We start from the raw sequence: 26452 nt of genomic DNA, 5'->3' as shown, positions 1-26452 counted from the left end.
ACTAAATAATTATTTTTCAAAACGTAATGCTTACCTGTAAAATAAACCCTAAGCTAGCTACAATATAACTAATAGTTACATTGTATCTATCTTAGGTTTTATTTTTATTTCACAAGCAAGTTTGTATTTATTTTAACTAGGTAGACTAGTAAATAAATAGTTATTAACTATTTACTAGTTACCTAGCTAAAATAAATACAATTTTACCTGTATAATAAAACCTTACCTGTCTTACACTAACACTTAGCCTTACACTACAATTAAATAAATTACATTAATTAAATACAATTAACTAAATTACAAATAAAAACACTAAATTACACGAAACAAAAATGAAATTATCAAATATTTAAACTTATTACACCTAATCTAATAGCCCTATCAAAATAACCCCCCCAAATAAAAACCCTCTAGCCTAAACTAAACTGTTAATAGCCCTTAAAAGGGCATTTTGCTGGGCATTGCCTCAAAGAAATCAGCTCTTTTACCTGTAAATAAAAATACAAATACCCCCCGAACAGTAAAACCCACCACTTATACAACCAACCCCCCAAATAAAGACCTATCTTAAAAACCTAAGCTCCCCATTGCCCTGAAAGGACAATTGGAAGGGTATTGCCCTTAAAAGGGCATTTATCTCTTTTTCAGCCCAAACCCCTAATATAAAATTAAAACCCATCCAATAAACCCGTAAAAAAAAACTAACACTAACCCCCGAAGATCCACTTACAGTTTTTGAAGACCGGACATCCATCCTCAACGAAGCGGCAGAATTCCTCAGCGAAGCTGGCAGAAGTCTTAATCCAAGTGGGCCGAAGTCTTCATCCAACCTGGCAGAAGTCTTCATCCAGACGGCATCTTCTATCTTCAGCCATCCGGGGCAGAGCAGCTCCATCTTCAAGACACACCCAGCGCAGAGCATCGTCTTCTCTTGACGAAGAATGAAGGTTCCTTTAAGGGACATCATCCAAGATGGCGTCCCTTGAATTCTGATTGGCTGATAGAATTCTATCAGCCAATCAGAATTAAAGGTGAAAAAATCATATTGGCTGATGCAATTAGCCAATAGGATTGAGCTTGCATTCTATTGGCTGTTCCAATCAGCCAATAGAATGCGAGCTCAATCCTATTGGCTGATTGGATCAGCCAATAGGATTGAAGCTCAATCCTATTGGCTGATTGCATCAGCCAATATGATTTTTTCACCTTTAATTCCTATTGGCTGATAGAATTTTATCAGCCAATCGGAATTCAAGGGACGCCATCATGGATAAGTATAATGTAGGTGGCTTAGGGGTGTTTAGACTCAGGGTTTATGTTAGAGTGTTAGGTGTAAACATAAATTTTCTTTCTCCAAAGGAATCAATGGGGCTGCGTTACGGAGCTTTACGCTCCTTTATTGCAGATGTTAGGCTTTTTTTTAGCCGGCTCTCCCCATTGATGTCTATGGGTAAATCATGCACAAGCACGTAAAACCAGCTGAAAGCAGCGCTGGTATTGGTATGCGGTATGGAGCTCAATTTTGCTCAACGCTATAGGGAGGTGAGCAGTGGAAAAACCTTGCAAGTTAGTACCGAGCCGCTCATAAGGCAAAACTCGTAATCTAGCCCTAAAGTTGCTACCCAGATGGTATTTTACTAACATGGTCATATTTTTTTAAGGTTAGGGTCAATGTAGATAACAAAGCATATAGTGCCCTATTGTGGTGAAGCTGTTTCTGAACATGTGGGAGTGCTACTAGAAATAAAATATAGTTTAAAATCAGTCCTTACAAAAAAAAGCTAAATCGCAATACAAGAATACATATATACATATACTATATATATATATATATATATATATATATATATATATATATATATATCAAGAAACGTTCTTTAAGAGAGATTTAAGAATGTCTTTTTCAAGGACAGGATTCCCACTATAGAGTTATCGCTGTGATCCCTTCTGTATATTGCTGCTCCCCAAAAATAATGGTGGTTCTCCACTTTACAATGAGAGAAGCCTTTAATCTACAAATGAAGAGCGCAAAAACAGACAGAGATCTCCTAGTGCAATATCTTTTTACACCTTTAATAAATAAGTAAAATGCACTCACAAGCGTGACATTTAAAAAGACACATAGACTCTTAACAAAATAAACAGTTTGGTTAGGAAAAGCATTGAGGTTTGGTCAAGCTTGTGATTGCTGTAAGGTCTATCAGTAAGGAGCACCTTCCGGATAGCGGCATTGTCATGCAGGTGATGTCAGACGCCAAGCCCCATTGAAAAGGAACGTGAGCTTACTCAGATATGCAGATCGTTTCTGACTCTATGTGCTTTTTAAAATGTCACACTGGTGAGTGCATTTTATTTTATTATTAAAAGTGTAATAACATATTGCACTAGGAGATCTCTGCCAGAACTCTTCATTTGTAGATTAAAATCAGTTCTAGCAATAATGCAGCATAATACCTTTTATGTGTTTGTTACATTGAGTTACTGGACTAAAATCTCTGCTTTTTTTGTACATTGCAAATGTGTTACCATCAATAGCAACAAATGCAGGATCTAACCCTATGTTCCTAAAACCACACTTAGGGCTAGATTTATTATAGCTGAGGCGTACAGGGGCGCGTATACGCGCCCCTGTAAGTCTCAGCTCTTCTGTGGCGGGGCGAAATTACCCGCAGGTATTTGGCATTGCACACGAGCGCAATTTTGCGCTCGCGTGCAATCCCGCCCCCTGCCCAAGCACAGCCAATCACGCGCGGGCAGGAGCTGTCAATCTCCTCGGTCGGACTCGACCGAGGAGATTGAATTTCGCCAGTGTAGAGGTGGCGAACAGCTTAGGGAAGCAGCGGTCTTGTGACCGCTGCTTGATAAATCACAGCGAGCAAGTTCTAGTGAGAATTTGCTGCCGTAGGGGCTTCATAAATCTAGCCCTTAGCACTACCTGTAATCACTGCAGTGAATGAGTAGCATTTTGTGACTTCTCTGATTTGCTGCAATACACTTATGCTTATATAGGATATTGCAATATGTTGCTTTATCAGGACAGTATAATAAATCATGTCAATTTTAAATGGGATACACATTATATTAGCCATCTTAAATAAGAATCGTTTATTGTTTATTATTGGAATCTGTATTGGTCTGCTATTGTGATTTGCAACAGTTTTGTTTTTTGACTAGCTAGATAGACATCTCTTGAGAGCAATACATTTTGGAAAACATCCAGTGTTAATTACCTTGTTCCTCACACACATTACATGTTTAAAAGCTTGTATTTTTATCTAGTAATAGAAAATTATCAATGAATAAAGTATAAGACCGTCCAAAAAAAAAAATGATATTATTTTGAAGAAAATGTCTTACTTGATACATTTTCATTATAGATAAAACATACTATATGCAAATCAGAAGATATTATTATTATTATTATTATTATTATTATTATTAATAATAATAATAATAATACTATTGTTTCAGAAGGTTACAAATTAATGAGCACATGAGTTGCATTATATTTCATTACAATACAGAAAATACACAAATGAAAGAGACACAGATAGAGTATATGATGATATTGAGTCTAATTAAAGCTTACAATCTAAAGGGATTTTCATTGTATAGCACTGATAATTTCTTTAAGTTGACACAATGCATGTTGTTGACTTGAGCACTGTTTATCATGGGTGACATGCTAAAATATATGTTATATGATTTGCTATACAATGAATAAAGCAGTGATGCGTACAAAGCATCTGGTGTAAACTGCTAAAGACAAAAAATTGTCACCCACTGGTGCTTCTTTCGAAACAGCTTTTTATACAAAGCTTATAACTTTTTATCAGACAAAAAAAAAAAGACTCAGTAAGCACTGATCTAAAAACAAACCATTTAAGGGACATGAAAATCAATGGTTTACCATATACATTAAATTGCTCTTATTTTAATCGTTAAAAACATTTAGTAAGTTAAAATATAAAATGTACTTACAAAAACAGCTTATAAAGCAGTCAGTCAGCATTCTCACTTTTCTTTAAAGTTTCTGAAGGCTGGGGGATGAAATTCACCCCCGATTGTATATTGACCGGTGATAACCATCATATAATTTGTGTATGTATGAGTCAGTCTGTCTCTGTATTTAGTTTTTAAAAGGAAAAGGAACACTAGAATCCCTCTTCTACACATAGGGCAGATACAAAAAATAACATTAATATGTTGATATCCATGTCTAAAAAAGCTGATTTTCTCTAATATTTTCTGATTTTCTGGGCTATAAAACATACTATTTTTCTTTCATGATTTGTCATACCATTTCAAACAACTCTTGGGGGCCGATTTATCATTGTGCGGGCGGACATGATCCTCTGTAGCAGATCATGTCCGCTGCACATCGATAAATTCCAACAGCTTACGCAGTTGGCATTTATCATTGCACAAGCATTTCTCATGAATATAACATGCTATAACTGCCTTTTTTCACTGTTATTTCAAATTTTGGCAAAATTTGTTTCTCTTAAAGGCACAGTAACATTTTACTTGATTTAAAGTGTTTTCCAAGCTTGCTAGTCTCATTGCTAGTCTGTATAAACATGTCTGATATAGAGGAAACTCCTTGTTCATTATGTTTAAAAGCCATGGTGGAACCCCATAGTAGAATGTGTACTAAATGTATTGATTTCACTTTAAACAATAAAGATCAGCTGTTATCTTTAAAAGAATTATCACCAGAGGATTCTGACGAGGGGGAAGTTATGCCGACTAACTCTCCCCACGTGTCGGACCCTTTGACTCCCGCTCAAGGGACTCACGCCAAGTACATCAAAGACGCCCATAGAGATTACTTTGCAGGACATGGCGGCAATCATGGATAATACCCTGTCAGCGGTATTAGCCAGACTGCCTGAATTCAGAGGAAAGCGCAATAGCTCTGGGGTTAGACGTAATACAGAGCGCACAGATGTTTTAAGGCCCATGTCTGATACTGCGTCAAAATATGCAGAAGCTGAGGAAGAGCTTCAGTCTGTGGGTGACGTCTCTGACTCGGGGAAACCTGATTCAGATATGTCTACTTTTAAATTTAAGCTTGAGAACCTCCGGGTGTTGCTTGGAGAGGTTTTAGCTGCTCTGAATGACTGTGACACAATTGCAGTGCCAGAGAAATTGTGTAGACTGGATAAATACTACGTGGTGCCGGTGTGTACTGACGTTTTTCCAATACCTAAAAGGTTTACAGAAATTATTACTAAGGAGTGGGACAGACCCGGTGTGCCGTTTCCCCCCCCCCCCCCCTCCTATTTTTAGAAAAATGTTTCCAATAGACGCCATCACACAGGACTTATGGCAGACGGTCCCTAAGGTGGAGGGAGCAGTTTCTACTTTAGCAAAGCCTACCACTATCCCTGTCGAGGACAGTTGTGCTTTTTCAGATCCAATGGATAAAAAATTAGAAGGTTACCTTAAGAAAATGTTTATTCAACAAGGTTTTATCCTGCAGCCCCTTGCATGCATTGCTCCTGTCACTGCTGCTGCGGCGTTCTGGTTTGAGTCTCTGGAAGAGGCCTTTCAGACAGCTACTCCATTGACTGAAATACTTGACAAGCTTAGAACACTTAAGCTAGCTAATTCTTTTGTTTCTGATGCCATTGTTCATTTGACTACTCTATTATATTATTATTATTATTATTATATTATACTCTATTTTAGTCAAACCTTTATGTATCAATGTTAAATTCTATAGTGATATTAACGACAGATAAATGTTAAGGGACACATCTGTTCTATCATTCAAATGTCAAAATACAGACTTTTCCCACGTGTAGTTGTAGATTATCTACTTTGATTGATCAGTATCTGCTGGGATCATTAGTGAGAAGTTTTTAGAGATGGTGAATGAAAGTATGGGTCTATTTTGCATGGTTTAGATTTACTAGTTTTGCAAGCCCTACACTACTATGTTGGTATTTTTAGATAATAAAAAAATGCTGTTCTGTAATGTTTTTGTTTTTCCAGTTAATGTGTTCCCAGCAACTTGTTATGTCAGATGCTTAGATGCTTAAATAAACTGGAAATTGTTACTTTAGGTTTATTCTAGCAGATTAAATAGTTGGTATTGCTTATTGAAACCACAACCCATAATTAAAATTTCAGTGCCTAAGTCTATTTAGAGAGATAAGACAAAAATGGTTTGCTGTACCTCTGGTTACGTTAATTAAAATGGGCATGTTCTGGAGACAAATGGGCAGTGGTTTCAATAAGAAAACATGGCTATTTCAACTGCACTGATAAACTTAAATGATCAATTACCCATATATTTAATTGCAAGCATCTGGTATAACAAGCAAATCAAGAGAAACACATTTTACACTAGTGTCTTTTTGAAGCTATGACAATTAATGTGGACAGTTTAGATTTACACCTTTGTGGAGTGTGATTTTGATTTGTTTGGGTTTATAAATTCTGGTTATAATACAAAAAACTGAATAGTAAGGGTTTTGCAGACACTTCAATCTAAAATGTAATCCATTTAAATAGTCAAATAAGGTTTGTAATATTGGAAATGACATATCTTCAAAGTAAGTGAAGAATAGAATTCGTACACATGAAATATTAAAAAAAATGGCCCAAAATTCCTTCTTAAGCTGAAGAACAAATTTGAAATCTCAGAGGTGACAATGACAGAGACTTATCTAATATCTAAGTTGCTCTTTGACAAGTGATTCTCATGGGCTGTCAAATTATGTTTATATGTTCTAAACCAAGTCTCTTAAAGTGCATCACATTTGTAGTCATATGTTTTTGCATCTATATTATACATATAAGTCGCTAGCAAGCAGTTTGTTCATGGATGAATATTTGAAGTATTTCAAGCTTTATTGCTACAGAACATTCCATCGGACATTTTGTGACGCCTCTAAAGGCATCAGTGCTATAAAAAAAATGGTGAACTGGCAGATGTCATTTAAGTTTTGAATTACAAGTGCGTATAACACACAGGGTGCAGAATTGGAATATCGACCAAAGACTAGCTCCAGTAATGATGACAAGCTAAAAGACATGTACAATTTGTAGTTTTTGCCCAGCATGCACTCACAAGTAACCTAGTTTAAAGCTGTTCTGCTGTCAATTTATATGACCGGAGTGACAAGACATGTTTATAATCAGATATAGATCTCAATGAACTTTCCATCCATACTCTAAAAAAGGAAACACATTCAAGAATCTATATGACAAGTATTATCTGGTTGTTGACATTTTGTGCTCTCCTGCATTTTATTTTATTTTAGTTGAACTGAACTAAACAAAAATATACATTAATTGAAAAATATCTTTAGTTTTTTATATTTACTTCAGCCTTTGCTGATAAAAATGTAATTGGAAACCTTCATCTTACTAAAATAGTTTAATTTAAAGGGATATGGAACCCAACATTTTTTTTTTGTGATTCACATAGAGTATACAATTTTAAAAAAGTTTCCAATTTAATCAAATTTGCCCTGATATTCTTTATTCATGAGATATCTAGGTAGGTGTGTGGAGGGCCACATGTCAGTAAATAGTGTTTCATCTAGTGCTCTTGCACATGGAGAACATTCTTAAAAAACTGCTGCTATATAGTGCTCCAGAAATGGCCCGGTTTCTAAGCTTAAGTCCCTGATTTTTAACAAAAAAATATTAAGAGAACAAAGAAAAATTGATAATAGCAAATGAGATTTTTTTTTTATTTATGTATTTTTTTAAATGTATACTCTACCTGAATCATTAAAGATTTTTTTGGGGATTTCATAATTTAAAGAAAATACATTAAACCTCATATCAGAATGTATCATTTCCAAGTCTAATCAACAATGAAACTAATATAGAATAAACAGCACATGGTGTTTTCAATCTAATTGAAATAATTTAACATAGATTAATATTGTTATTGGTGTAAATTGCATAGTAACAACATTGCATTTATCAATGACATAACTTTGTCTATACATTCAATAATATTGGTTTATTCAGCACATTCATTAATTGTGATGCATTATAATCACATTGTATGTTATTGATCTTCAGTATTAAACAATACATTCCAATGCTTATTACTATTTAATGCATAAACAAATGTGGCTAAGTCCACTCTTTTACCTTTAATGAAGAGTAAGGACAAAAGTAATATTGATCAAAAGATTTGAAGATACTTCTTTCAAGTAGCATCTCTGGCTATTGGCTAAGTTAGTGTTAAACTTCTATTCAAATGTTATTAATTGTGTTTTTTTCTTTTTTAGAATTTTAATAATTTAGCTAAAATAATATTTTTAAACTATGAAAGTGCAAAGAAATAAATATTTCCATCTATATATTAATTTAACATTACACAGTTAAAGGGACAGTCTGTAATATAATTTGTATTGTTTAAAAATAAAGATAATAGCTTTATTACACATTCCCCAATTTTCCATAACCATCAGAGTTATATTAATATAATTTTTACCTCTGTGATTACCTTGTATCTAAGCCTCTGCAGACTGCCCCCTTATTTAAGTTCTTTTGATAGACTTGCATTTTAGCCAATCAGTACTGACTACTTGGTCACTCCACGGCGTGAGTTCAATGTTGTATATATAGAGCACACATGAACTAACACCCTTTAGCTGTGAAAAACTGTCAAATGCATTGAAATAAGAGGCGAACTTCAAGGGCTTAGAAATTAGCATATTAGCCTACCTAGGTTTAGCTTTTAACAAAGAATACCAAAGGAACAAAGCAAATTTGATGATAACAGTGAATTGGAAAATTAAAAAAAAAAACTGCATGACATATCTGAATAATTAAAGTTTAATTTTGACTAGACTGTCTCTTTAAAGGTGATAATATAAAAAAAAAGTTTTGAAAATATAAATTTCACCGATGCCATGAATCAATATAAAAGATTTAGTGAAAAGACAAGCAGCCATTGTAAATAATGAATTAATTGGCACATCCAGCATAAAAACCCACTTGGATATCCAGAGATACTCCTGTTCCTTATAGTATTCACTTTGTAGGGATATTGTTTCCTAATTCTCTCTTTATATAATTAGTTTCTATATCATTTGCCATGTGGATTAGAATTCAAGCCAATGTTGTTTGACTTTGTTGGCTATGGTTGTGGTTTAAGGTCCCACTTAAAGGGACAGTCTAGTCAAAATTAAACTTTCATGATTCAGATAGGGCATGCAATTTTAAACAACTTTCCAATTTACTTCTATTATCTAATTTGCTAAATTCTTATCTTATCTTATCCTTTGTTGAAGAAATAGCAATGCACATGTGTGAGCCAATCACACAAGGCCTCTATGTGCAGCAACCAATAAGCAGCTACTGAGCATATCTAGATATGCTTTTCAGCAAGTGATATCAAGAGAATGAAGCAAATTAAATAATAGAAGTAAATTAGAAACTTGTTTAAAATGTCATGCTCTTTCTAAATCACAAAAGAAAAAATGTGGGTTTCATGTCCCTTTAATGCATGTCCTTTATTGATCTATGTAACATTTTAAAAATAAAAGATGGTTGATATGTAAAATAGGGTTCCAGCAGAACTATTAGGCAGAAAACACATGCAGAGAAATAACTATGTTGGGAATATCTGAAGTTGTGTAAGCTCCCCTTCATCAGACTAAGTGAATTTGTGAAAAAAAAACCCAGTATATAACAGGTGCTAACCCCACCCCTCATCAGAAAAGACCCGACCCTAAGCATCATCATGTGAAATTAAAAATGTCAGACAAATAGTATTCTGAACCATGTGAATAAACATACAAATTCTAGAATCATGGGGCGAGATGTACAAATAAAACAACAATTAATGTAAATAAACCTTAATACATTAATGTGGAGCTCTATCAAATATGCCTGCAGGCTACTAACGTAATAAACATTCACTTTCACAAAACATATCATTTTACTATATACATAAATGTGCATTACTTCCTAAGCATAAGTCAAACATGTAAATACATCGCCAAGTAAGACATAAGAATTGTTAGAAATCACAAAGTTCACAATGAGTGTGTTATAAGAATAACAGAGCAAAAATGTGAACACACTGGATATATCTATAAGGTGCCATCGTATGTCAAATACTATAAGAGAACCGCTCAAGTCATTTTATCATACTAGATCATAGACTACAAACAACATCGTATGGATAGTGGGCATGGTCATAGTACAGCATAAACACGAACTGCCAATCCGGCTGTATTGGTGCCACAGCCCAAAATTAACAACGTGTGTATGTAGAGGGCGGGACTAAACTCTGATGTTCAAGATAGGAGACTTGAAACATATGCATACCGTATAACTACAAAACATTGATCAAATTAAAGGGATGGTCAATTTTATTATTAATGAAATTTGCCAAATGTTTTATTTCATGTTTTATAAGCAATTAGAATTTTTTTTTTTTTAAACATTATTATATATTCGTTATTTTTGTATTCTAGAATTCCTGTGAATCACTTCATTGGCTCCGTCCATCAATGTAGCTTCTCAGCACTTTATAAACATGTACAGCAGTGCCACCTGCTGTGCACATCACTAGTAGAGCTATCCCCATAATTGTATTACCTCTATTCTTCTTGAAACTTTTGTGCCTCAAAAAGTAAAGTGATGCCTGTCTGCTATACACATCACTATCATCAGAGCCGCTTTCAGTATCTTTTTATTTCATCTTTCCCTCTTGACATTTTTGTGCCTCAAATAGTAAAGTGATGTGTACGGCAGTCCCGCCTGCTAAACACATCGCTATCATCATACCTACACTTTCTTTACACAAGAACGCTTCCTCCATTCTTCTATCTTGTTTACTTTGAGTAAATTGACGTGTACAGCAGTTCCGCCCGCTGTACACATCACTAGGATCAGAGCCGCATGTTAAGAACACAGGAACGCTTCCTCCCTTCTATTTTTTTTACTATCAGCAGATTGACGTGTACAGCTGTCCCACCCGCTGTACACTTCACTAGGAAGAAACCTTTCACAGTAAATGGGCTTTTCAAATTTTTGTTGCTTTGGGGGGCGGAGCCAACTGTTACACTGAGCGGTCGTGTGCCACAGGAGCTCCGCTCAGACTTTTTCCTAAAGATATATATTTCTGCCAACTAATTGACTCTGAGGCCAGGGATAGTGCCATTAAGTGCCTCTCTAACTATCCTCCTATTTAGGTGCAACTTCCCGGGACACTAACAGTGCTGGAGCCACATACCGGACCATAGTCATGACAGTGCGCTGCACACTGATCGGCCGCTGGGACTGACTGTCCTTCACGGAGTCTCCAGATTAGCGATCCACCTCCAGAACTCAAGTGACCCTCGCAGAACGCAACTTTAACAGCGGACTACCCGGCGATATCTCTCCCGGCAACCTGTGACACCCGCTGCCTAGAGGACTTCCCTCACTGCCGCTGACCGGCATAAAGGTGAGAGATCAGCTCCGCATTTACATGCCTCACTACTGTCACTCCCGGCTAAAGAGATAACCCAGAGCCCACATATGATACGGCCTTTACTTACTCCAGGGGCTTGATCATACCGTCTTAGGCTGCATCAAAGTATTTTTCTTTTTGGCGCGAACAGACGCCATTTTCCTCCCGCATACCTCTCACCACCGGCAAAGGAGAGGCCCTCTCATCTTACTGTAAAGATCCTCACTGCCACAATATAGAAGAAGGAAAGCAGGATAAGGCATTTAGGCACAGACACTAGGCCAGATTAGAGGGCTGTCAGAGTACCGGACCTCAAGAAGCTTTAGCCTGAAGGGCAGGGGAGGCACAGCTCCAACATTACCAGTGACACCTAATCTAAAACCCTCTTTGCCAGTACTATTCTAGCTACGCCATCCCACTCTGGCCTTGCTCTTTCTCCCCTTAGACCACTTAATGACCCAAAACACCCTCTCAATTATACAGCACAGGGGTTAATTTAATACAGAGAGGAAAGAGGAAGGGAAAAGCTCTACATTAAAGGCAAAGAAAAAGGAAAGAGAGAGGAAAGGGGGAAGAGAAAGAGGAAAGAAGAGGAAGAGAAAGCCAAGAAGGGAAGAGAGGTGGGAGAGTTGGTAAGAGAGAAAAAGGGGGAGAGAGATAAGCAAGTTGAACTTTGGAAACACGTTCAGGAACAACAATTACTAGGCAGTTACCTTATGGTCAAACCCACCTTCTCCTCCCTTCCTAATAAGAGACTTCCACTGCTTAGACTCAACTCTCAATTTGGGGAGACTTTTGAAAAAGAACACCTACTTTCCACATAAAGAGGGAGTAATTACAGAGACCTGTTTCTCCACTCTCGCATCTGCCCCCCTCCCCCCCTTTCACATAGCTGTAACTAGCTACGGGTCATACCCACCTCCCTTCTTCCGATCTCGCCCAGAGGTGGCATCATCCCTGGAGGGGGGAAGCCTTTAAGATCTTATCCTATTACGGTGATAACAACCTCACCCCCAGAACACCTCTTTCTAATACCTGAAGTGCAGCAACACACCTCGTCAACACCCCTGACATTAAACAACTGAGGTTTTTTCTACTTTCACCTCAACAACTCCAGAGAAAAATGCAGGGCTAGGCCCCCATAAATGTGAGGTGCCACTCCAAGCTCCCCCAGGTCTCATTTCTAGAGCAAAATTTTCATTTCCCCTTGTCTATTTATTTCTCTTTTTTGGGGCCTAAGCCGCAAGGTGCAACCCACTACCCAAAATGGCACAAACCGGAAAACGGAAACCAAAACACCAAGAACTACCTAAAAGGATCTTACCAGACCAGTTCAGCAGTAAAAACACCTCTGACCCAGACCTCTCAGAGGAAGACTCAAGAGACTTTAATTTCTCACTACATAGACACCTGAAAGGTGACAACCTATCTAAAGACAGAACAGCACTCTCTCAGTCAACATTTTTCGAATCTATAAAGACCTTATCAGATAAAATGGATACCCACTACTCCTCAATAAGGCAAGATCTCTGTCAATCAGTCAGCGAGTTGAAGAGGGAGATTTCCACATTAGGAGAAAGAACGGAAACACTAGAAAAGAAACATGAAACACTAACCGTAGATCATACCAATCTTCTTGCGTACTCCCAGAGCCTGGCAGAACAAATCTCTGATTTAGAAGTTAAAATGGCGGACCTAGAGGATAGGTCCCACCGAAACAACTTGAGAATCAGGGGAATAGCAGAAGAAATAACAACAGCAGATCTTAACAGCTATCTACTAGACCTCTTTAAAAGCCTACTAGGCCCTACTTCTGCCTCAGACCTCTTGATCGACAGGGCCCACAGAGCCTTGCGCTCACGCACTTCCCCCTCTGATGCCCCAAGAGACGTAATTATAAGACTCCACTACTACACAACGAAGGAGAAGAATCTCAGAGCATTCTTCACCAATAAACCCCTCAACGAACCCTACCACACCATACAAATTTTCCCGGATTTGTCCCTCCATACCTTGGCGAAAAGGAGATCCTTCCAACAGGTGACACAAACCCTGAGACACCACAACATCAAATACAGATGGGGGCTCCCAGTAAAAATCTTCTTCAGACATGAAGAACAATCCTATATCATCTCTACCCTGGAACAAGGTCTGAAAGTCTTGCACAACTTAGGCCTCACACTCTCTAGGCATTCCAGAGCGAAACAGAAGAACACCTCCAAAGACCTTAACACCTCAGCTCCGGAATGGCACCCTCCAACAGAGATCCCCCCTCTCCGAGAGGACGATGACTCAACTAGACAACCCAACTAAGTGAGACAGTAACTCCTACCTCAGGACACTGTTACCACATCTATCCTTTACGAAGATCCTAGGCAGCATCAGAGCACACATACGGGTACTCTCCTTACTCTAATTTTGCTCTGTTTGCTGGGAAGAATCCACTAACAACACTTCTCTCGATCCAAAGACCCTTCCAGGTAAGCCCAAGAGCTCACACACGGGTACATATCTTACTCACTTATAGCTCTGGGCTGCTTCTTCCTTTCTTTTATCTCTCCATACTGCACTATGTTGTGATCTTAATTTTAAATCGATGTTGCACCCACTATATACCCTGCTGATATAATCTATTAGAGTTGATCCTTTTGGGTCGGCTCCCCTCCCCGTCCTTACGGGGGGGAGGACCCGAGCCCTCTCGCAGGGAGAAAATGGGTCTCATACATCCCACACATTGGATGACATTTAAGCTAACAGAGCATGACATTTTCATTTATGCTTAACATATTGCATTTCTCTTATTATATTTTGCTCCCCCTTTACTCAGACCATATCAAAAGTCTCAATAAATGTCTCAGATCACTACTTGGAAGAACAGCACAAGGTTAATTCAGGACTCAAGTCTATGATTAGGTTCTAGAATATATACACTTCTGTTGAATAATATGTTAGGTTTCCCTTGCGTCTTCTCTCCCTCTTTAGAATTTTGGTAGTAATAGGGATGGATACGTCATATATATTTAAACTGGAGGGGAGAGCAGATGCAACATGGACACTCATGTTTCAGTTCCACTTTGTATAGATGTTAATTGTATGATGTATTGTATTTTCTTTATGTGTCCCCCTCTCTTCCTAGAACTTAGATAGTAACAATGACAACTTAATTCTGCCAAATATTTACATAGTAAAAAATTTAGAGAAACTGATTGTACAGGATACCATCCCCTATCTTCTACATCTACCTCACCTCACAATAGATCATAACAGTACTTTTCGCTGGCCTTATCTTTCCTCACAAGATCTTCTAGCCACCGCTCTCAGGCCCCAGCATATGTCAGTTTTACATACTGCTATCCACACACACACACCTTATATCATAACCTGGGGGATGTCTTTATCCCTGGCACCTCCCTTTTCTCATAAATATATTTCTCAGACTTATTGGATATTAGCACTACTCCCTACCTGTACTCCAAACCTATCTTCATATACATACCTCATACACTAGACCACTCAGTAGCCCGTAAAAATACCTCACTTAAAGTGACGTGATCCATCATAGGGCTCCTCCCCCCCCCCTCCCCCCCTAGATTTATTCATCTCTCCCAGTATACTTATCTAAAGCGGCTCTTGACCGCTGAATACCTCAAATTTTCCTCAAATTTCTCACAAACTAGTTATACGTAACTTGAATCTCATTTGTAGCTCTATATATCACCTACTGGTAAACCCACCCCTAGACTAACTGATCCGGGGGAACTTACATTACCTCCATTCCCATCCCACGTACCCCTACCCTTACCCCCTTACCTACCCCCCAATCATGAATAACATCCGACTTATCACCCTTAACGCCAAAGGACTTAACTCCCCCACAAAACGCAGCCTCCTCAACAATTATCTTTATAAAAACAACATAGACATAGCCTTTATCCAGGAGATGCACTGGACCCACAACTCAGGAATTTCCCATACTACACGCCGCTATCCCATAGTACTTGAAGCCACATATCCCTCAAAGTCCAGAGGAGTAGCGATATTTCTTAGCAAAAATGTCCTATACGAACCCATATATGTTGAGTGCGATCCTGCAGCTAGATTTATTCTGCTAGTATGCAAACTTAATAAGCAGACAATTACTTTAGTTAATCTGTATGCCCCTAACTCTAAGCAGGTTAGATTTATCAGATCACTCCTCAGATCAGTCTTAGCAGTGAAACAAGGGGAACTAATTATAGGTGGAGATTACAACTTACTCTGGGATATCCATTTAGACAGAACTGGCCCAAGAAACAACCATAGCGAAAGAAACACACAATTGCTCTCCAAAGCTTTTCAGACATTAATGGCACAACATGATCTTTATGACATATACAGATCATCCCACCCACAAGAGAAAGACTTCACTTTCTACTCTGCACCCCATAAATCACACTCACGCATAGACTACTTCTTTTCAAGCTCCACATTACTTACACAAGTATCCTATATCAAAATCACTACGGTAGCATGGTCAGACCATGATGCCCTACACCTGCGGTTGGGCCCATCCCTCTCACCTAACTCCCCTCCCACCTGGCGCCTACAGGACTGGACCATTACTGACCCGACCCTGAAGCTAGAATTACAATCCAAAATTACTGATTACCTTTGCATAAATGATGATAATCAAACCTCAGTCCAGAATCTTTGGGCTGCGCTTAAAGCAATTATGAGAGGTCACCTCATTCAGACCGAGGCGGCTGCCCGCCGGAAAGGCATCACAAAACAAATCCAACATCTAGAAATTCACAGAACACATAAACTCCTAGAGCGATTGAAGTGAATATACTACCACCAAAGCAACAAAGCTACCACCTTACTAGCATCAAAACTTAAACATCAGACTGCCCAATCACGTATCATGGCCATACATGATCCATATGGCAAATTAGTCTACTCTCCCCTGGACATAGGGAACTCATTCAGACAATTCTACCATACCCTGTATAATATAGGGGACTCGCAAGACATACAGGCTTGCCCTCCTGAGGAAATAACTTCCTACTTGGAAAACCTCTCTCTCCCCAGACTTAACCCAGAAACCACTCAGACTTTGACAGCGCCAGTTACACCAGATGAAATACAGAAAATCATACAATCCATGAAACTTGGAAAGTCTCCTGGCCCAGACGGCTTCACTGCGAGATTTTACAAGACCTTCCAACACTTACTTGCTCCCCTCCTTTCTAGACTCTGTCAGGAAACCATAGGTAAAGGCTCATTCATGACAGAATACTTGGAAGCCACAATAGTAACAATCTTAAAGCCAGGTAAACCCCCATATCAGTGTTCTAGCTACCGCCCAATCTCCTTATTAAACTTAGACACTAAAATCTACGCCAAATTATTAGCTAATAGACTCTCAGCAGCTATTCCAACCCTCATAGACTACGACCAAGTAGGTTTCATTCCACATAGAGAAGGCCCAGATGCGACAAGACACATCCTGAATCTTCTACATTTTGCCTCGATACATGAGATTCCCCTTCTGGCCCTGTCTTTAGATGCCGAAAAGGCGTTTGACAGGGTCAGATGGGACTGTCTTTGGAAAACTATGGAATCCTTTCGAATCCCAGACTCATTTATACTTGCGGTCAAAGCTCTCTACTCTGGCCCCTCAGCTAACGTACGAGGAGTGGGATTCCAGTCCTCCCCATTCATCATAACCAATGGCACAAGGCAGGGGTGCCCACTGTCGCCCCTGCTGTTTGCCTTGGCTATCGAACCCCTAGCCCAAAGTATCAGAGAAGACCCAAGAGTGTCAGGCCTTAACATTGGAACACAGACCCATACTATCTCACTATATGCCGACGACATCACCCTTTTGTTATCCTCACCTAGTGACTCCCTCCCTCCTGTCTTTGAGATTATAGAAAAGTTTGGTAAATTGAGCTATTACAAACTTAACATCTCAAAGACAGAGGCCCTCCCCATACACATACCACCTAAGACCCTTACCCGCCTGCAAAGAAAATACCAATTCCATTGGAATGATTCTACCCTTAAGATCTTGGGAATCATCCTCAGCCCGGACCCATCAATAACCATTACCCGCAATTATACGGACAGACTCCTAGAATTCAATAAACTATTAGACACATGGGAATTCCACGAAATCTCCTGGACTGGTCGCATTACTGCGATAAAGATGTCCTTTCTCCCTAAAATCTCTTACCTCTTCAGATCCATACCGTACAATATCCCTAGACCCACCCTAAACAAATTGCAGAGCCTGATGACGTCTTACGTCTGGAGGGGTAATAGACCCAGAACCTCTAAGCGAACCTTGGAGAAACCAATTGAACAAGGAGGCCTTGCCCTCCCAAACCTTATAAACTATTACTATGCAGCTAGACTCTCACACCTGTTAGCCTGGAATAATCCAGACCATCCCTCGAAGTGGCGGATTATCGAATCGGAACTCATTCCAACCCCACTCACTTTGTCGGATCTCCTCTGGATCCCATCCCACCATAGACAACACCTGAACATTACTCTCCAAGTATTTAAACACTCGTATCAGCTATGGGACCAGGTTCGACATAACCCTGCCATATCTCCTTATCCTTCACCTATGCTCACCATCCCGGGAGTGTTGTATTGCTTACCAGACTCTCACCCTGAAGCATGGCGACACAGACAGATACAGTCAGTGACAGACTTTTATGATAACGACAGGTGGCTCTCACATCCCAATATTTGCTGTAAATACCAAATCCCTCCTAATCTTAGTTTTGAAGCATATCGCCTGAGCACACGCTTACGTACATGGGGATACCCAAAGACAAAACTCAGACGCCCAACATCGTGGGAGTCCATGTGGCAGCAAGCACCCAACATCTCACACCCCCTTTCTGCAAACTACAACTTACTCAACAATAAATGCACTCCACACAAAATCTCACAACATACAGCCTGGGAAAGAGAACTGGGTTTCTCTGCAGACCTTGACACATGGCAGTCTAGAATCATGATAACTAAAAAGCTGATACATTCCGCTACTCTCTGGGAGTTACATTATAAAATCCTTGTCCGCTGGCATCTAGTTCCAACCACCTTACACAGAATCTATAACACCCGCTCTCCTACATGCTGGAGACACTGCCAACACTTAGGTACTGCACAACATATCTGGTGGGCCTGCCCAGTTATCCAGCGACTCTGGAAAAAAGTATATAATCTCCTCCACTCCTTGGGAATTACCATACAGTACACTCCAGTGACTGCGCTGCTCCACTTTCAGATGACGAACTTCACCACCCCAAAAGAAGCCCTTGCAATTTATGTCCTCCTGGCCACAAAATTAACGATAGCCAGATCATGGAGGAATGAGAACCCCCATCCTTCTCCCAAACCTTTGCCGTAGTCCAATATCTTGGACAAATGGAGCAGCACTCCTATAAGGCCCTAGACAAAGTCGATTCTTTCTTTGAGATCTGGTCCCCCTGGCTTACGAAATTCCCGGACTGGAACACTCGCCCAATTACGAATCCTCAAACTTAGACCCTCCATTTTTTTCCCACTCCCCCTGCCCACCCCCCCCCCCTCCCTCTCTATCTCTCCCCCGGACAGCATACTTTTATCTCACTTTCATACTAATATCCAGTATCCTCACCCTATACCTCCTATAATAGCTACACATATGTATTTTTGAAATAACTAATCATATTAACTTTATATATTCCAAACCCACCCCCCTATTAAAGGAAAAAAAAATGAATTGAGCTCATATTTAATCATAACATGGGTTCTGCTCCTCCTACAAGCCCACATAACAATGAGATATTGAGATGACATGCCTTGCTCTGTATTATTTTCTTTAGATATGATGATAACCATCTCAACACGATGTTCAAAATGTAATTATTTACTCAATGTTCTTCTTACCCAAATGTTATTGTTCTACTTTTCATTTGACTCAATAAAAATTTTTGTTTAAAAATTTTTTTGTTGCTTTTAGCCACCTTCCCTCCATTCTTATTGCTTTTTCAAGAAGATTGACATGTACAGCGGGCAGGACTGCTGTACACGTCAATCTACTCAAGGTAAACAAGATAGAAGAATGGAGGAAGCGTTCCTGTGTAAAGAAAGCGCAGATATGATGATAGTGATGTGTATTGGGCCTACTGTACATATCACTTTACTATTTGAGACCCAAAAATGTCAAGAGAGAAAGGGGAAATAAAAAATACTGAAAGCGACTCTAATGATAGTGATGTGTATAGCAGGCGAAACTGCTGTACACATCACTTTACTATTTGAGGCACAAACATGTCAAGAGGGAAAGGGGAAATAAAAAATACTGAAAACGGCTCTGATCCTAGTGATGTGTATAGCGGGACTGCTGTACACATTTCTAGAATCATCAGTAATAAAAATTTTAAGTGAAATGGAAAAAAAGAGCATTTACAAAAATTAGAAATTTTGTTGAACATCAATAAGTTGAGGTAAATTATAAATCCTCTATTTTGTGCCACTCATGCAGAAAAGTAACAAGCACTGATGATGATCCGGCAGTTCATCACTAAAATAGTGAATGGCCACAGTAACTATCAGAGTGAAAGCAAATAGATGATCAATCTATCAGCTATCAGACAAAATTGAAACTGCTAGACTATGTAGGAGAACTGGCTGGACTACTTAAAATGACACACCACAACAATACCTATATAAACCAGTTAGTACTCAAATATGACCATAGCTAAACTTAACAGTAATGCAGGATTCAAGTTGGATTAACTGTTATGAGACTAGGAAACCATCTTATGAGGAAAACAGTTATCTTATGTTTTACTAGAGAGGGAATTATAAGAAACACTGCCAATAAATTTGGCGATTCAGTCCATTCGGATACAAGGTTCTCAATTTACATATCTATTTAGATTAAATTTGTAAGAGGCGTTCGTTTCTGTCTCCTCCTCTCTTCAGGAGTGGTACATGGTCTATTAAAATAAACCTGAGATCACTAACTGTATGCTTATGTCTCATAAAATGTCTAGCCACAGGCAATTCGCTCTTCTGCTTAGAGTCTCTGGCGGACACAATTGGGCATCCTGGTGGTCTGTCCAAAGACTTATGTATCATATTATGTATTCAAGAAAGTCAGATCCCTTCTGGACCAACTAATGCTAACAGATCCGGAGCACTGTTACCAACAGAGGAGTTGGTTACGGAATAAGAAGAAGGGGTGGTTTAAATGCCTGGGATGTACTACGTGTAATTCCATGATCCAAGGAACCCAGTTCAGACATACACACAGGAATCGACGGTTTGACGTTAACTATTACCTTACATGTACCACTAAACATGTCATAACCAGCGATTATATTCGCACCCGGATGGCTAACCATAGGCATACAATCCGAGAAGCCACTGATAAGCAAAAGAGCGAATTACCTGTGGCTAGACATTTTATGAGACATAAGCATACAGTGAGTGATCTCAGGTTTATCTTAATATACCATGTACCTCCCATGAAGAGAGGAGGAGACAGAAACTAACGTCTGTTACAAATTGAATCTAAATGGATATTTAAAGTGAGAACCTTGTATTTGGAAGGACTGCATCTCCAAATTGATTGGCAGTGTTTCCCTCTCTGGTAAAACATATGATAACTGGTTTCTTAGTCTCATAACAGTTAATCCAACTTGAATCCTGCATTACTGTTAGGTTTAGCTATGGTCATATAGGAGTACTAACTGGTTTATACAGGTATTGTTGTGCTGTGTCACTTTAAGTAGTCCAGCCAGTTCTCCTACATAGTCTAGCAGTTCCAATTTTGTCTGATAGTTGATAGATTAATCGTCTATTTGCTTACACTCTGATAGTTACTCTCACCGTTTGACACAGTTTGGTTATAGGCATTATATGTGCATGGTGCTTATCTGGAACATAAGATGGAAGATGTAAGGTGGTGAGCTATTTTGAGTACTAGGGATGTTGAGTGTAGTGTAATCTCTGACATGTGAGTAAATGACATATTTAATAATAAGTAAAAATATACTATTCTAATCAGATGACACAGTTTGTCCTATTGTTCTATATGATAATATGATTGTCTCATTTATTACTTATTATTACATACAATAATTGGATACATACACATCTATTATATGTATTTTAGACTTTTTTTCTGATGGTGTATTAACTTATCTCTTAATTTGATCAATGTTATGTAGTTATATGGTATGCATATGTTTCAAGTCTCCTATCTTGAACATCAGAGTTTAGTCCCGCCCTCTACATACACACGCTGTGAATTTTGGACTGGTGGCACCAATACAGCTGGATTGGCTGTTCGTGTTTATGTTGTACTATGACTCATGGTTGGCCATGCCCACTATCCATAAGGGTGTTGTTTGTAGTCTATGATCTAGTATGATAAAATGACTTGAGCGGTTCTCTTATAGTATTTGACATACTATGGCACCTTATAGATATATCCAGTGTGTTCACATTTTTGCTCTGTTATTCTTATTACACACTCATTGTGAACTTTGGTCTCTGTGACATCATTAATCTTTGATTGGCTATATGGGCCTACGATGCACATTGGGCTTCGGTTAGCAATGCCCATTCTTTGGCATTCTTTGGCTTTTGATTATGCTATGACTGGGCTACAGGTCTGTGCTTTCTAACAATTCTTATGTCTTGCTTGGCGATGTATTTACATGTTTGTCTTATGCTTAGGAAGTGATGCACATTTATGTATATAGTGAAATGACATGTTTTGTAAAACTGAATGTTTATTACGTTAGTAGCCTGCAGGCATATTTGATATATATTTTGATGTGAGCTCCACATTAATGTATTAAGGTTTATTCACATTAATTGTTATTTTATTTGTACATCTCGCCCCATGATTCTAGAATTTGTATGTTTATTCACATGGTTCAGACTAGTATTTGTCTGACATTTTTAATTTCACATGATAATGCTTAGGGACGGGTCTTCTCTGATGAGGGGTGGGGTTAGTAGGGGTGATTGATCATTGAAAAATCACTGTTTTTCCTGTGTGCCATTAAAGCACCTTTTGTATATATCCAGTGAATGCTTGCTTTCTTGGGGAATATATATATATATATATATATATATATATATATAAGACATCTATATAAAATCATGTATATTAATATCCACATATTTTCAACAAATAACATATATTTCTAAAAGAAAATAAAACCTGAAAAATGGTACCGTCTGGAATAGTATAAAAAATGTAGTCCATACAATTCATGTGTAATATTTCATAAAATATGAGAGCTGAAAATGTTTATTTAAAAACAAACAGCTAGGTTATGAGTTTTGAGCGCTATAGGGAAATTAAAGACCGCCACAAAAGCAGCGGTATTTCATCTCCCTATAGCACTGCTATTACATGTTTTTAAAACCCGGCTTGTAGGGGCGATATAGTTGCTTTGATCTCAATACCGCACCCAAATACAAGCAGTGTTTTGACGTGCTTGTGCACGATTTCCCCATAGACATCAATGGGGAGAGCCAGCAAAAAAAAAGCCTAACACCTGCGATCGCGCAAAAAAAAGCTCTGTAATGCAGCCCCATTGATGTCTATGGGGAAAGAAAAAGTTATGTTTGAACATAACACCCTAACATAAAAACCGCGTCTAAACACCCCTAATCTGCCGCCCCGACATCGTTGCAACCTACATAATGTTATTAACCCCTAATCCGCTGCCTTTAACATCGCCGCCACCAAAATAAAACTATTGACCCCTAATCTGCCGCCCTTAACATTGCCGCCACCTACATTAGTTATTAACCCTCAATCTGTCTTGTTCTCCCTCCCAGTTAATTCTGTGTCCTCTAGCTTCTGTATTGGTTCCTACTAGTAATTGAATGACGATGTGGACTCTCCATATCTCAGGAAAGAAAACAAAATGTTTTCTTACCTGATACATTTCTTTCTTTCCGTTATGGAGAGTCCATGACCCCACCCTTTATTAAGACAGTTATTTTTTACTAAACCTCAGGAACCTCTACACCTTTGTGTTATTCTTTTTCCATTTCCCTTCGGTTGAATGACTGGGGATTATGACACTTAACAGCTGTGCTGTGGTGCTCTTTGCCTCCTCCTGCTGGCTAGGAGTGATACTCCCTCTAGTAATTGAATGACGTTGTGGACTCTCCATATCCGTAAATAAAGAAATGTATTAGGTAAGCATAAATTTGGTTATTTATCATTTTGTTATATTTTGTTTTGTCTAGAATCACTATTCATCCCCCCTTGTCAGCCGGTTTAATTATGATATCTTTATTATTCTCTAGTTCCCTAATGAGGTTTGTTTGTTTAAAGCTGACATTATTTTTGATTTTGATAGTTTGTTGCATTTTGTTGATATTGTCTAAAACCAATTTCTCAAAAGTTTCAATAAATTGAGCCTTTTCCTGATTCAGGTAAAAGCTTGATTTATTCTTCAGGCCTGACTGTATATAACTTTCTTTCAACTAGATTACGAGTTTTGTGGTATAAGTGAAAAAGCAGTGTTAAGGCTCTTTTTCACTACCGCTGGTATTACGAGTTTTGCAGGTTTAGCTGCACCGCACACTTTTTTGGCTGTAACACAACATAAATACCGCAGCTTTCAAAAAGTCCTTTTTCAATGGGACTTCCATAGTGCCGGTATTATGAGTCTGCCTGGGAGGCCAAAAAGTGAGTGGTACAGCCAATACCTCCAAGATCCATAACGTAAACTGAAAGTCAGTAGTTATGGGTTTTACGCTACAAAGCTGTAGCTTAAAACTCATAACTAAAGTACTAAAAAGTACACTAACACCCATAAACTACCTATTAACCCCATTTCAAACACTAAAATAAAATTATTAACCCCTAATCTGCCGCTCCGGACATCGCTGCCACTATAATAAACATATTAATCCCTAAACCGCCGTACTCCCACATCGCAAGCACTAGTTAAATTAGCCCCTAATCTGCTGCCCCTAACATCTCCACCACCTACCTACATTTATTAACCTCTAATCTTCCGTCCCCAATGTCGCTGCCACTATACTAAATTTATTAACCCCTAAACCTAACCCTAACTCTAACCCTAACCCTAACACCCAATAACTTTAATGTAATTAAAATAACTCTAAATAAAACCTACTATTAATAACTAAACAATTCCTATTTAAAACTAAATACTTACCTATAAAGTAAAACCAAAGCTAGCTACAATATAACTAACAGTTACATTGTATCTAGCTTAGATTTTATTTTATTTTACAGGCAAGTTTGTATTTATTTTAATTAGGTAGACTAGTTAGTAAATAGTTATTAACTATTTACTAACTACCAAGTTAAAATAAATACAAATTACCTGTAAAATAAAACCTAACCTGTCTTACACTAACATCTAACCTTACACTACAATTAAATCAATTACATAAATTAAATACAATTAACTAAATTACAAAAAAAAAAAAACACGGCAGATTAGGGGTTAATAAGTGTAGGTAGGTTGCGGCAATATTGGGAGCGGGAGATTAGGGGTTAATAAATATAATGTAGGTGTTGGCGATGTTGGGGACTGCAGATTAGGGGTTAATAAGTATAATGTAGGTGTTAGCGATGTTGGGGGCAGCAGATTAGGGGTTAATAAGTATAATGTATGTGTCGCAATGTCGGGGGTGGCAGATTAGGGGTTAATAAGTGTAAGATTAGGGTTGTTTAGACTCGGGGTTCATGTTAGGTGTAAACATAAATTTTGTTTCCCCATAGGAATCAACGGGGCTGCGTTACGGAGCTATACGCTGCTTTTTTGCAGGTGTTAGGCTTTTTTTCAGCCGGCTCTCCCCATTGATGTCTATGGGGAAATCGTGCACAAGCACGTAAAACCAGCTCATCGCAGCTTTCAGCAGTGCTAGTATTGGAGTGTGGTATGGAGCTCAATTTTGCTTTACGCTCACTTCTTGCCTGCTGACGCCGGGTTTTTGTAAACCTGTAATACCATCGCTGTAGGGAAGTGAGCTGTGACAATAATTTGCAAGTTAGCACCGCACTGCACCGCTCAAAAAGCAAAACTCGTAATCTAGCCGTTTGCTTTGCTCTGTGCTTGTCATCTTTAAATAAGATTTTTTTTTTCTATTGGTGTTTTCATAAAGTATTTTTTTAAAGTTAAGTTTCTTATGAACTTGTTAGCATCGATATAGGCATTCAATTTGTCTATTTTTCTTGTTGGTGCAAAGGATAGGCCTTTAGCAAGAATTTCCATATGGTTTTTATCCAGTTCAGTGTTGCTAAGGTTGTATATTCCTTTTGTGTTTATCTCATCCTTTTTATTCTTTGGTTGTGGGTTTGTGTTTGTTGTTTGTTAATTCTTGCCCTTAACTCTTCCTCTCTATTTCCTCTTCTTCTGATAGGCATCTTTTTCTTCTTGTTCCCTGTCTTGGGTTTCCCTCCTCTAAAAAATGGTATGACTTTTCTTGTTGGGCCTAGTGGTTGGAAGATGTATAGTTTATTTATCTAGGGATATCTGGTTCTTGTGTGTATTCTTTATTATTACCATCTTTATAGTTACTCAGGGAGTCGTATCTATTATTCATAGGAATTTGTATATCTTCCTTCCACGTTCCATTTCTATCAGATCTATCATGATGTCTATCAAAAAATCTCTCATTCTGCTTCATATTTCTATTGGGATATTTTGGGTAGTGTTCTTGAGTTTTTCTTATATCTGTATCTCTATTTTTGTATTCCACTGTTTGCCATGTGGGTCTGAGGTTAATTTCTCTCGGTTGATCATAGTGGTACCTATTCCTGTTGTCATAATGGTTAACATAGTAGTTATTTCTATTATCTCTGTTTTGGTATGATAAATCATTTGTATTATTATTTGTGTTGTTTTGTGAATGGGCTTTTTTATTTTTGTGGTTGTAGTTATATGTTTCTGCTTTTTTGTGCTGTTGTTTTGAGAGCTTCTTCTTTCCTTTTATATTCATCTAGTTTCTTGT

Source organism: Bombina bombina, chromosome 3 (assembly GCF_027579735.1).
Source record: "Bombina bombina isolate aBomBom1 chromosome 3, aBomBom1.pri, whole genome shotgun sequence".
NCBI classification, from domain to species: Eukaryota; Metazoa; Chordata; class Amphibia; order Anura; family Bombinatoridae; genus Bombina; species Bombina bombina.
This window is presented reverse-complemented; position numbering follows the sequence as displayed.